This window comes from Canis aureus, chromosome 12 (assembly GCF_053574225.1).
Source record: "Canis aureus isolate CA01 chromosome 12, VMU_Caureus_v.1.0, whole genome shotgun sequence".
Classification (NCBI taxonomy): domain Eukaryota; kingdom Metazoa; phylum Chordata; class Mammalia; order Carnivora; family Canidae; genus Canis; species Canis aureus.
Window position 1 is genome coordinate 17,678,766 of NC_135622.1, and position 14,990 is coordinate 17,693,755.

Consider the following 14,990-nt stretch of genomic DNA (forward strand, 5'->3'; position numbering starts at 1 on the left):
TAAATATGAAAACAACAGAAGTAGCTTCGTGCTTATTTTAGTTACCTTAATATGAATTATTTTGTGTTTAAAATGACAGGCAAAACATTTATTAACTAATGCTGAGGGCTATAGTAAGTGGAAGAGAACTGAAGGAGGTACTATTGTGTATGATAAGGCTTAAAAGAAGAGGTTCAACATGTTTCTTGTAGAAGTCACTTGCCAAATATCAAACTGCAGAATTCTTTGAAACGGGTCCCACAGTTAACCCAAAAGGATCCAAGTACCTATAAATTTTATTTATCCTTTGGACTCAAATAAAGCACCTGTTGCTCAAAACTTCTTGTGTTTCTATCCTATTAAGTATCATCCACGCCCAAATATTTTGGGGATCTTTATAGCCATGTGCCCATGGCTCATATGGATGCTGAGGGGATGTTCTGTGTGGAGGTTAAACTACAAGGAAACAGCGATCTTTCTGGAAATAGGCTGCCCAGAGACCCATCTTCAACAGACTAGGCCCCTCTGACACTCTGACTCTAAGGATGAAGACATGTCTATTTTTTTTCTGGATTAACCTTAGTATGAGAAGGACCTAGGGGTGAACTGGCCTTACTATAGCCCTGATTTAAAGATGATAGCAATAAACACATGCCTTGATTCAAAAATTGTGTGTAGAAACTGTTGCCTTTGCTTTATACACAATTCTGAGTTCAAAGCTATTTGTATATCTTTGCTTACATTGCAAGCACTCATTGATGGCTGCCAAAGGTTGAATATTTGTTGACCTGCATTAAGATTGGGTATTTTTTGGTAAGCAGACTATAACTCTGATAAGGTATGAAAAGTTTCTTATAGTAGAAAAATTTTAAGTTTTCTTTTTTTAAAAACATTTGTATTATAGATAATACCAATTGTATTCAAAAGTGGAGCAAATAGAATGAAGTCTTCTGTATTCATTCCCCAGGTTAAATGGTTATCAACTTATACTCACTCTTGTTTCATTTGTACTCTGACCAACTTCTCCCCTCTTCACAAATAATTTTGAAGCAAATCCCAAATACCATTTTATTTCATCAGTAAACATCTCAACAGTGTATCTTGAAGATAAGACTTATTTTCTAAAAAACCCACATACAGTTGATCTACCTAAATATATTAACAATAGTCCTTATAGTAGGAAATATTAATTAACATGGTTTTAAATATAAGGAGGAGATTCTTAAAAAAAAGATTTTATTTATTCATGAGGGACACAGAAAGAGAGAGAGAGAGAGAGAGGCAGAGACAGAGGCAGAGAGAGAAGCAGGCTTCCCTCAAGGAGCCCAACATGGGACTTGATCTCAGGCCCTGGCATCACACCCTGAGCTGAAAGCAGACACTCAATTGCTGAGCTACCCAGGCATCCCTACGGAGGAGATTCTATCTGAAGTAGAGCTCACTGAAATTTAGGAACAAATATTTTCTTCTTCAGTGGTCTCCTAAGCTTTAAGTTTCTGTGTTAACAGAGAGATAATAAATACTTTATAATAATAAAAACCCAACCTTTTATTATATAGTTGTGACTCCTTGTTTCATGGAAGCAAGGTTCATTTTCCAACAGTGTGGAAATTATTTTAAACTCAGTTAGTTCCTGGAAAACAGTGGTTACTAATAGCTGTGGAGTATAATCGGATGAAGTTATACACAGTCACAAAAATATATGGGAATATGGAGTCCATGGAAGGAAGATACATACAAATTCACATGTTGCCTGTATGCCAGTAATTGGGTAAATGTGTTGATAAAAACGCAAAACAAAACAGAACAAAAACCAGCAAAGCATTTTGAATTGTTTTCAAAAGATAAAGTAATAAAGATGATGTTTCAAAGTATCAAGAAGAAAAAATACCCACATAGACCATAATTTTTGTTTTTTTAATACCATCAAGAATCTAGAAAAATACTTGCCACATAATGATTATTTAGTAACATTAATAGATTGATAAATTGAACATATTTTTAAAGGGGCAGAAAATATGTGGGAAATCACAAAACAGTGACACTGAAGGCGTGAGCCAATAATACCTTGAGAATTGTCTTTTAAAAAGTCAGAGGAATTTAAATAAACCTCTTTTTTACTGTTGTTTTCAGCATACATTCCTATGCTTTTGATATATAAAAAGATTAGTGTAGTTAGCACCACAATCAGGATGCCAAATAGTTACATCATCCCAAGTATCCCAATGTTTGAAGTATCCCTCAACACTTATATATTCCCGTTTCTAACGACTGATCTACATTCCCAAACTGTAATTTGATATTTTTGAGAATGATATACAAAGGGAATCATACAGTATGTAAATTTTGGGGGCCATCTTCTGGTACTCAGATCAATGCATCGGAGATTCAAGTTGTTGTGTGCATTAATATCTTGTTTCTTTTTATTGCTAAGTAGTATTTCTGTAGAGACATCTTTATCAGGTTGAGGAAGTTACCTTCCATTCCATATGCTCAGAGTTTTAGTCAAGAATGGGTGTTGGAATTTCATCAAATGCTTTTTCTGTATCTCTGGATATGATCATGTAGTTTTCTTTAAACTGGAAATATAATGGATCGATTGATTTTCATATATTCAACCAACTTTGCATTTCTCAGATATGCCTCTCTTGCTTATAGTATATTATTCTTTCTCTATACTGCTAGATTTGATTTTTAAATATTTCCTTGAAAATGTCTGTGTCTAGGTCCATGAGAAATAATGGTTTGTACTTTTGTGCTGTAAAGAACATATATTTGTGTTTATACAGAATTGGGACTTTCTGAACAAATTTTGCTGAAAACATGGAATTCTGAGCTAAGAGGAAGTTTTAGAAGGTTAATTTTTAACTGTATATAAGTGAGAGCACCAGAAGGATTTACCTAACTCTGGAGGCATATATTTACATTTCGAGGGAAAATGAAGCCTGGGACTTTGAAGAAGTCTCTATGTTATAAAATCGGAAGACACCAGGGCTTTTCTGGCCTTGAAAGAAATGAATTTACATGTTATGTATATCAGTACGTCATTCCTGTTAGGATATATATATATATATATATATATATATAATATAATATTTATCTTCTTATCAGTTGAAGGACACGAGTTATTTCCTGACTGGAGTTACTTTGAATGAATCTTTCTTCTTAATTGTTGGTTACTTAATCGGCCTTTCGTTGAAATGTGACTCATCTCATTTCATCCTTACTTATGGTCATTCTGCACATTTTTTGAGAGGACTCATTGCTTTCATTCTAGTTTTTCCCCACTGTGATGACCTTAATTAAGATGGAACCATTGCCTCATCCTATTTCAAAAGCTAATTATTTGCTTGATGATCATCCACCATGAGGCAAAGTCAAATTTATATTCCTTATATTGAATGGTGGTGTATCTTAAAATTAAATATATTAAAACATGTAATACTTCACACATTAACCTGTCACAATGACAGATAAACAACTGATGATAATATGTCTAAGCTGTAGTTAGTACATATTCAAAATGTTTTTATATGTATAAATCCATTTAATCCATACTATAATCCTGTGAGGTAGGTAATATTTTCATTGCTATTTTACAAATCAGGGAACTGAGTGGAGTCTGGATTCAAACTTTGACATTTTGCTCCAGAGTCTAGGCTCATGGCCATTATCCATTAAACTATACCATCTATGTAGATGCAGCCACACCAGCACATAGGTTATCTCCTTGTGTTTCAAATCCACAGTATCTACATTTAGACATCTTACTGAAGATGTGGAATATGGGTTGTGATTAACTTCTCATTTCTACAACCTCAGAATAGTTTTTTTTTTTTTTTAAAGAAGGAATGATTCTTTTACTTGATGATGTGTGATACATCTCAGCAAGAATTTGGGGGAAAAAGAGTGTTTGGAATATTTGGACATGTAGAGAAGATCCAGAAAGACATATAATCTTGGGACCAATAAAGTAAATGTCAGATTTGAATCAGGTCAGATTTTCTGTGTCCAGTATTCAGTGTTTACTGAGAAAACATTAAACAGACTTGTAAATAGACTAAGTGTGTGTTTTGCTTGTTAAAACACAGAAACATCATGACAATTTATAAGGGGAGAGAGAAGGGGAGGGAATCTAGTCTGAAGAAAGTCATTTGGCAGAAGATAAGCAGTTGACTAGAAACTTTATTTTGGTTTTATTTTCTTTTTTATCATGAATACTTTTGTTCTGGCCTAAAAATAGCTATATGTCTAGAACTTATAATTTGTACAGTGTTGAGGTTCTTGTTGCTTGTACCAGGAGAACAACTGAGAATGTGTGATTTTGTTCACATTCATGGCTTATTCAAGGCATGAAGGAAAAGTGGAAATAGCCATCAGATGTAAGAAGATTTATGTCAGTGTGTATAACAGAAGGTTACAAAAGAGATGGGAAAGCGGTTCTTGAATTTTCAGAGGTTGAATCTCACTGAGAATGTAAAAGCATTTGTGCAACCAAGTATAGTGCCAGCACTATGTCAGCCCATTTTCAGTGATGTAAAACAATATTTTTATCTAATTTGAGTAGTATTTTAAAAATTTTAAAATAAAAACGAAAATACAACAGATCCCATCAACTTCTAATAAAAAAGTCTCTGATTACCTAACTTATCTCCATCTTTTTTCCCATTCTTCCTTCATATAATCCAATAGAGTTACTATCCCCTAAGCTGGGAGTGGGAATGTACTGTAAATTACATGGTCCAGGCTTAAACTAGTTAGGATATTTTGTTGTCACTGATTTCACACTGGACAAGTGCCAGAGTCAAGGGATTCAATGGGACTCATTCTGGTGATTCTTGCTAAATCTATCTGAAATAACTCTACAATCAAAGAAGAAATCAATTACATTAACAGATAATTTATAAACAATGATAGTTAACTATTATATAGTTATGGAAAATACTGTGTGAAAGAAATAAGGAGATGTTGGCCAAAGGGTACAGAGTTGGAGTTATAGAATAAATAAGTCTAGAGATCTAATGTACATTATGATTACCATAATTAATAATATTGCATTAAATACTGAAAATCTCTATGGAAAATACTGTGTGAAAGAAATAAGGAGATGTTGGCCAAAGGGTACAGAGTTGGAGTTATATAGAATAAATAAGTCTAGAGATCTAATGTACATTATGATTACCATAATTAATAATATTGCATTAAATACTGAAAATCTCTAAGAGAATAGATTTCAGGTGTTCCTACTATACACACCAAAAATAGTAACTATATGAGGATTGATATATTAACTAGCTTGACCATAGTAATGATCTCACTATGTATATGCATATCAAATTGACATGTTGTATACTTTAAATATATACAAATTTTATTTTAAAAAGAAAAAAGCTACCTTCTGCATTAAGAGTAATGCAAAAGATACACTGTGGACTTGAGTTAGAAATGGTGAAGAAGTGGGCTGCTTTAGCTAAGGTAGTCATAGAAGGTATCTCTGAAGAGGTGGTATCTGACTTGAGATTGATTAGGGAGACTGCAATCATGTGAAAGTCTGAGAGAGTGGTATCCACAGCAGGAATGGCAGAGGAGATGGTCTAAAATAAGCTTTCAGTGCTGAATGGCCAGCAAAAATTTCAGTATGACTGGAATATGGAGATCAAGAGATTGAAGCAGACAAAATTACCAATGGGAAACCCCCTGATGGTGGAAGCTGCCTTGGTTCTCACCACTAAACTACAGTGTCCTGTCGAACAGAAACAATTTCACAGAACAATAATATTGAACAGCATTTCTCTGTGATCATAAATGGAGGAAGACAGAAACATGACTACTCCATAGTTATGTCTGATCACACACAGAACCCAAAACAAGAAAATAATTTGGAAAGACTCAATGCATTAAGTTTGTAACAAAGCACAATTGGTGATCACCTTCCTACCACTGGTGGGATTATGGATTTTTTTGTTTATTTATTCTATAGTCAATTTTTATTTCTTCAATAGGCTTTGTATAATGAATGAAGAAAGTTGTAAAATCTATTTTTAAAATTTTTCCTTGATTTAATGTTTGTGTTTTGAAAAGGTAGTCATATCTACTTAGGTAAGTAAGGTCACTACTCATCAGCAATCTAGAACTATGTAGGCAGTGAATTTATTCTATACACAACCTTGATTTTTTTTTTCTCATACTCCATTTTTATGGAAAAGTGATGATGACAGGCCTAAAATTAGTGAGTCATTCAGTAGTGTAATTTTGAATTATTAAACTAATGCATTAGTTACAATGATTTTAAGTGAAGTAGGTCTTCCAATGTCAAAAGAAATCAAATTGGATTCCTGTGGCATAATATTCAGAAATTTCTTGAATTATTTAATGATTTGTCTAACCTTGAATTCCACAATGATAGACATAACTCCATGTAAGACTACATTTCTGGTGTCTGGATATTGTCAGTATCAAAGGGTCCATCAATAGACAAAGGTAAGAGGGAATTGTTTCATTATTTAAAAAAATCAGATAGATTAATTTGATTCTGTCATAACATTACCCCTTGAGGTTGTGAACTGTGAGATGATTTAAAATTATAGCTGTTATCTAATGTCCCATAGCTCAATTTGTCTGTGCTGAATGAAAAATGAATGATACATGTGCCAGAGCAAAAGGAATTACCAAGTTTGATGAAAGCCAGGCAGAAATCATGTAATATATTTGCTATACTCTGCTTTATTTCTTTTGTTTTTTATTCTATTTTCAAGGAAACTTGTTACCCCTTCTGCATTGTTCATTATTTCAGACTTATTCATGTGACTGAACACAAAAGTGGTTGGAATATTGTCCGATGATGATCTTGTCTTTAGGGAGAATTAGCAAGTTTGTTGCTGTTTTGAGTATATATTCACAGAAGAGCTAGAAATTCATCAGTCCACTATTAAGTACTTAAAATACTATTATATGTCCACATGGGTATAGAAAAATCTACATTTGGACTTTGTTAGACTATAAGGTTTGTTTGTTGACCCAAAAGTCATTCCCAATTTTTATCTCCCTTATCCATCTCTTGCTAAACAGTATGAAGGCGTGCTATACTGTTTCTCATCCTCTTTTGTAGCCACAAGTAATAATATGACCTAGTTCTGGACAATGACATTTACCAGGAGTTTCTACAAAAATCTTTTTCTTCCTAGTTATACACAGCCTTCATCCAGGTGTGGAAATAGGATAATGTCTAGGCCTGTAGCAGCCAGACATCATCCTATTGAAACCTCATATAAAGGGGCATACATAAAGAATAAAATCCATAAGGCTAAGGATAGTAGAGAGGAAAGAGAGTAAAAGCTTAAACCCTTGAGAGCATTGCTGAGCCACTGAGCCACTAATTGATAACCTTTCTTTAACATTCATTTATTCAATAAATATTTGAGCACCTATCAAGAGCATGGCATTTTCCTTGTCCCTGTATTTGTGATGATCATTAACAGAATTTAGTCTTCATTTAAAGAGTATTTAAAAGGGTGTATGTTAATATGAATCTTGTCACTAAGAATGAGGACACAAACAGATCCTATTACAGAGAGATTTAACATAAATTGAAACCTGAAAACTGACAAGTACCCAGCTGGTCAGAGAGAGAGTGGGGAGTATTCCAGATAGAAGGTAGCATGTGTTCTAGCGTAAAATCCAGAACAGGAGGGAGCTTACCAAATTCTCAAAGTTAAAAAAAAAAAAATGTGGTTAAATTAAACACAGATACATTATAGTTTAGATGGCAAGACCACATTCATTAAGTAGTAAGAAATGATTGTGAGATTAATGTAGTCTCAATATAAATGACATAGAGAGTTTGAGAAGAACTGTTCTACCTGTGTCCCAGATGGAGGTAAATACATATATTTACCTTCCTTCCTTAATAAGAATCTCTCTCTCAAAATGAAAGAAAAAAAAGGAAAGATTAAAAAATACATAAATAAAAGGCAATATAACAACAGAATATTATAATATAGGTATTAAAATTCTATGCACTTAATTCTAATGTATATTAAATTTTTGGTTAATTTATTTTTAATATCTTCATGAACTTTATAAATTTCCTCATGAGTTTTCATTCTAGTAGACAGGAAATTTGGAGAGGTGGGTTTAACCTGCCAGTCAATACTATCCTGAATGTAACATAAACACGGAACAGTACATTGATCTTAAGCATACAACTCAAAAAATTATAGCAGAATTTATAAATATATTCATGTTACCACAACCCAGGTAAAAAATAGAATAATTGCAACACCCTTGGAACACCCCTTAGGCTAATTTCCAGTAACTAACCCTCTTACCCTTATATGCAGAATTCCCTGCTTTTGAACTTGAAGGAAAATATATTATTTTTTTCTCATTTTTTAAATGTAGTAATAGCATATACATTTTTCTTGCTATATATATTCCAATTCTAATATTATAACAGCTTATTTATTTATCCTACAGTTGATGGACACTTCAATCCACCAGTAGATTTCAGTTGTTTTCAGTAATTGGCTATCACAAACAATGTTACTGTTAATAATGATGTATATAGGCATATCATTAGGTCATTTTGCTAGGATTTCCGGGTTATAATGACTAAATGCCATCAACTTAGTAAAAGCTGCAAAACTATTTTCTAAAGTTCTTTTACCACTTTAACTTCTTACCAGGAAGATTTGAGACTCTAGTTAATCCATGTCTTTGTCAATGTTAAAATTTTCAGTCTTCTTCATTTTAGCCATACTGAGATGTACTAAGTAATATCTCAGTGTGGTTTTAATTTGCATTTTCTTGATGGCTAATGAGAGTGTGCACCTTTTCATTTGACTGTTGTCCATTTGGATATATTCTTGTGTTCCTGTTCAAATATTTTGCTCATCTTCCCCTGGGGTTGTTTTATAGAGTTGTAGCTTTTTGTTTTTAGTTTTCTGCATAATAGTCCATTTTTGGTTGTAAACAGTATAAATGTTTTCTTCCATCCAATTTTCCCACCAAAATTTCGTCAGGAAATTTTGTGGAAATGTTCAAATGTTTTGTCCAAATGTTCTTGGAATTTTGCATTTCCATTTAAATATTATATTAATTGTTTTATACAATAGTGAAAAAACAAATTGCAAAAACAAAATCTTACTGGTACTTTGATAAAGATTACATTAGGTACAGGGATGCCTGGGTGGCTCAGAGGTTGAGCATCTGCCTTTGGCTCAGGGCGTGATCCCGGAGCCCTGGGATCGAGTCCCATATCCGGGTCCCTGCATGGAGCCCGCTTCTCCCTCTGCCTATGTCTTTGCCTCTCTCTGTGTCCCTCATGAATAAATAAGTAAAATCTTTTAAAAATATATTACATTAGGAATAAATCAATTTGGAAATAACTATAATTTTTATAACATTAGATATTCTAATTCATAAAGTACATGTCCTTCCATTTATTTAGGTATTCTTTAATTTCTCTCAATAATGTTTTATAATTTTTTGTGTAGCGATTTTGAAAATTTGTTAGATTTAGCCATCGAGTTTTGAAACTTTGATGCTACTGTAAAAGGTATTAAGCTTTAAATTTCATATTCCAATTACTTGATCATAATAATATTGTTATACTAATACTTTCCTCTAGATTTTTCTTTGTTTACGTGATTATCTCACCTGAAAATAACTGTTTTAATATTTCTTTTTCAGTCTTTATACCATGAATTTCTTTTCTTACCTTTTTGCATTAAAATTCTGTTTTAAGATAAAATTTTAAACTTTAATAAAATTAAAATTTCCAGCATAATATTAAACAGAAGTAGTGGCAACAGGCATCCTTGTCTATTTCCTCATTTCCTATTAGATATTTAATATGTTTGTTTTATTTGTACATAGTTTTTTGTCATATCTAATACTTTCATTTTACCTTTGATTTGTTAAAAGTTTTATATTGAGTAAATTATTTCAATCGATTTTGTTGAAATTTATGTTTACTCTTATCAGATGATTTTTCCTAATTCTATGATTTTTCTCTTTTATTCTGTGAATGTGATGAAGTGTGTTGATTGGCATTGTGATACTAAATAAACATGGAATCAAAATGGTTTTTTTGTATATACTAGATCTGACTTAACAATGGGTTTGTATATATAGTTAATAGAGAAATTAGTATTTAATTTTACTTTTTTGTTATACAACTGTCAGGTTTTGGTATTAATATTAAACTGAATTCAAAAGAGAAATTGGCAAATTTTTACTATTTTTCTGTTCATTGAAAGAGTGGGAATTATTTTGGTATTATATCTTTCATGACGTGAAATTCAGTGAAGCCACATGGACCTTAAATTTTCTGTTTGAGAAGTTTTCTAATGACAAATTAATTTTCTCAAGTAGATATAATCTTATACAGATTTTTGTTTTTTATTTATTATATCAAAATCAGTAAATTGTGTCCATTTAGTAAGTTGTGTCCATTTAATTTAAAATTTTAGATTTACTGGCATAATTTGTAATATCATTTTGTTTTTTAGGTATTTGTAGAATCTGCAGTGATATCTCCATTTTGTTTCTGATATTGGTTATTTGTGCCTTCTCTCTCTCTCTCTCTCTCTTTTTTTCCCTTGATTATACTTGCCAGGATTTTTATATTGGAGTTTTCAAAGGACAATTATTTTTCTTTGCTGACCTTTTCTAATATATATTTATTTTCATTACAATTAATTCCTGCTCTGATTTTTATTGTTTGCTTTCTTCTGCTTTGTTTGTCTTTAGTTTGATAATCTTTTTCTAAAGTGTTGACATAGATATTTATTTTTCAGCCTATCTTCTATTGAAATATAGCTTTTGAAATAAACTTTAAATGGACTTATATTTTCTACTGAACAGGGCATTAGCTACATGTCACTCATTTCAGTATGTAGGATTCCCACTGATAAAGAGTTCAAAGTATTTTCTAATTCTTCTTGTGATATTCAGTTTGTTATGACTTAACCTTAAAAGTATATTGCTCAAGTTCCAAAACTGAAGATTTCCTTTTCATCTTTCCTATTAATTATAACTTAATTCTATTGTAGTTAGAGATCATACTTTAAGCCATTTCAATTACCTGAAATATATTAAGAATTGCTCATTGGACCATAATTTAGTTACTTTGGGTAAATGTTTTATGCAAACTTGAATGGAGAAATATTCTTCAAGTTGGAGAGAGGATATGTATATATCCTCAGGTTCAGTTTGTTAATATATTAGGAGTTCAAATCTATGTATTTCCTGATTTTGTTGTCTTGTTCTATTTGTTACTGTGTAAAAATTTTAAAAATCTCCCATTAATATTGTGACTTTTTTTGTTTTCCCCTTTAATTATGTTGATTTTGTATCTTATGGCAATCTTCCTTTATTGATAATGCAAGATCATAAAAATATTCATGAAAACTGAATAATGTAAAAGATTTTATTAATCAATCATAAAAATGATTGTTCTGTGACTTTTAGAAAATTTGGTCAAAACATTAAAATTCTTATTGTGAGTTATAAATATGTAGAGGGATGGGAAAAATAGCAACACTCATGTTTCTATAGTACATTGTAATTTAAAACATTAGAAACGCTGATAGTTAAAGTGTTTTATTTCTTTGTAAGAAAATTATTTAGGAGTACACTGAGACTTGAACACTATTTGGCTTCTTTTCTTCATTGTATATTTTATGATACAGAATGAGTATCTTATCTATGCCTAGGTGAATTGTCACACTCCTTTCTAAGCTTAGATGAGTTTCCAGCATTTTATCCTCTGCACTTTAAATATTTTGAAATATTTCCGATGGTTCTTTTAATGGGAATTTTTGTTGTCAACATCACTTCCTTTGGGATGTCTTCATTCTTTCTCATGATCATGTTTCCTATTTTAGTAAAAAAAAATTCGGATTCACCTACTTCCTCTGGCTGAATATCTACAGTCAAACTGAGGCAGTGTCAACATTTCCATAGTCAGCGATTTTTCTCCATAACTCCATTTACATTCCATTCTTATTTCACTTCCAGTCTTATTAACTTTTTACTTCTTTGCTTTTCTTTACCCTTACAGGCCTGTTTCTTCCTTCAATTATATATATATTTTAAAATGTCACATGGGTTTATCACTTGGAGGCAAGGAGGCAACACAACTGCACACTTTTCTTTCTGTACATAAACTGAAAAACAGATGCACAGTGAACCAATCACAGGCATACTTTCCAAGACATGATGTGATTTGTCACTGATCATTATTATGTGCATTTGTTTAGTGATTTGGAAACTAAAGAGCTCTGGTAACAAATTTTGTACTTTATGTATTTATTCACAGTAAATATGCCATGTTAACTGAAATTTGAACTGTAATGTTGGGAATATGGTGTTATTTAGTTAAACTATAGCAAATGAAATTTGTGCATATTTAAAGCCATGCACAATGAGGAGTGTCTTAGTATGTTGTGGCTATGTTACTAGATACATTCAAATTGACTAATATTTAGAAAATCATGGAGACAGAAATTAGAATGGTGGTTACTAGGGCCTGGTAGCAGGTGGGCAATGGAAAATTATTATTTAATGGATGTGGAGTTTCAGTTTGAGAAGATAAGATGAAAAAGTTCTCGACATGGATGGTGGTGATGATTGCACAATGCGAATGTTCTTACTGCTACAGAACTGTACATGTAACAATGATAAACATTACAAGAAAAAATAAAGTTGAGACACAGAGAATTAGCCAGATAATATCAACATTTTTTATAATAAATTCTAGAAAAGGATTATATGAACTGGGAAAAATGATGGAAGAAATATGAAAACAAAATTTCCCCAATATGAAGACTCTGAGGGCAATAATGATGAATTTGTATACACATATCCAGAAATGTCATGAAAAATGTTTAGAAGATAATACCAAGTATAAAGAAAAAAAATTCTTCCAATGATGAAAAGCCAATTATTTACAAAGAAACAGGATCAGATTGACATCAAACAGGAATTAGAAGTGGGGGAAAGCTTTCAAATCTTCGAAAGTGTTCCACCTGAAATTCTATACTTCCTCAAATTGCAAGAGCAAAATAAATATATTTTCCAATACTTAGAATCATAGAAATTTATCTCCCTACTGTCTTACTGGAAAAATAAAAATAAAAGGAACTATATGATTGTCAGCTCACAGCAAAACTAAAAGCAATCTACTAAGGGAGACGTCAGAAAATTTAAGAACAAGTAGAGTTAATCCATGGGAACAGGAAAACAAGTCCAAAAAATCCAAAGTAAAGAAATCCAAATGACAGTTGTATAGATGGCTTATGAAAAAGTGTCCACATAGTAAATTGTTTAACAAATAATAGTATAATAAAACCTGTGGATGAGAAAGGACAAGTATATTTCTTTGGTGAAAACAACACATGACAGAAAGCCCACAATCTAAATAGGAGGCCAGCAAAATGTGGTTTGATTCTGAGCATTTAAAGAATTGTAATTGATATTGAATGTTCTCCTTTTAGTGCCAGAAAGCTGGTGACTTAAGATGATAGCATCTTATCTATGGATTGCCTCAAACTTCCTGGTTTTGTGAAAATATTTTCATTATCATAAGATTGCAAATGTAGCTTAGTGGTTTTCAATTTTAAAATCAAGAAGAGCAGGCAAAAAGCATAGTTATACACAAAAAAGTAAATATAAACCTTGGCAATATAAAAAATCAAATCTACTTGAGAGAGTTTTGAGGGTGAAAAAGAATAGGAATAGTGGTGGAAGAAAATGTAATAGTGCTACTATCTTTATTGTATATAGTTGAAAATACAGTACTGTCTAAAATTGTTGGATCAAGAAATAGAGTTTACCTATGTATGTCAAATCAATTATATAATATATATATATGTGTGTATATATATATATATATATATATATATATATATATATATACACATACACACAATTTGAGAAGAGTGAAAGGAAAAGAGCTGGTGTACATGACATATTTCTCATCATTCATAGCATGATGTCAGTAGATACCATTTATTTATAAGAAACTAAGCTATATGGGAATAAACATAAAAGTAAAAGTAAGCTTCAAAACATCAAAAAACCTCATTTAAAGAAGATGTAGTTTATGTATACAATGGAATGTTACTCAGCCATTAGAAATGACAAATACCCACCATTTGCCTCAACATGGATGGAACTGGAGGGTATTATGCTGAGTGAAATAAGTCAATCGGAGAAGGACAAACATTATATGGTCTCATTCATTTGGGGAATATAAATAATAGTGAAAGGGAATAGAAGGGAAGGGAGAAGAAATGGGTAGGAAATATCAGAAAGGGAGACAGAACATGAAGACTCCTAACTCTGGGAAATGAACTGGGGTGGTGGAAGGGGAGGAGGGCGGGGGGTGGGGGTGAATGGGTGACAGGCACTGAGGGGGGCACTTGACAGGATGAGCACTGGGTGTTATTCTGTATGTTGGCAAATTGAACACCAATAAAAAATAAATTTATTATTAAAAAATAAATAAATAAAGTAATTTCTTTAAAGCATATGAACAGAGTAGATTTGGAACATGCAGTATAATTTCATGACTTGATGTACCTATATGATAGAAAATTATATTAGGACTTGAATATAGTTCATTCTACTGTTTTCGAAGTAAAATTTAAAAATGGTCACGAAAAAAAAAGAAAAAAATAAGATAAAAATGGTCACGAATAAGAAAAAACTAGAGGCAGAAATGTGCATAAAGAATAGGTTCAAAAGATTATTATCATTTGCTGTAATTGCTTTTGACAACAGAAACAACACTTATGCTCAAGGTGATATTTTCAGTGAAAGAACTATTTGAAGTACATTTATTCTATTCTCATTAATTCTGCCTTCCAATTAACTTAGGATTTTGTGTTCTAGAAAAGGAAGAGAAGTCAAAAGAGAGAAGCTCTGTGCTAGTTCTTTTTTATTTTATTTTATTTTTCATTTTCTTCCTTTGACATAGAAAGCAAACTAGCCAAAAGCAAAAAAGA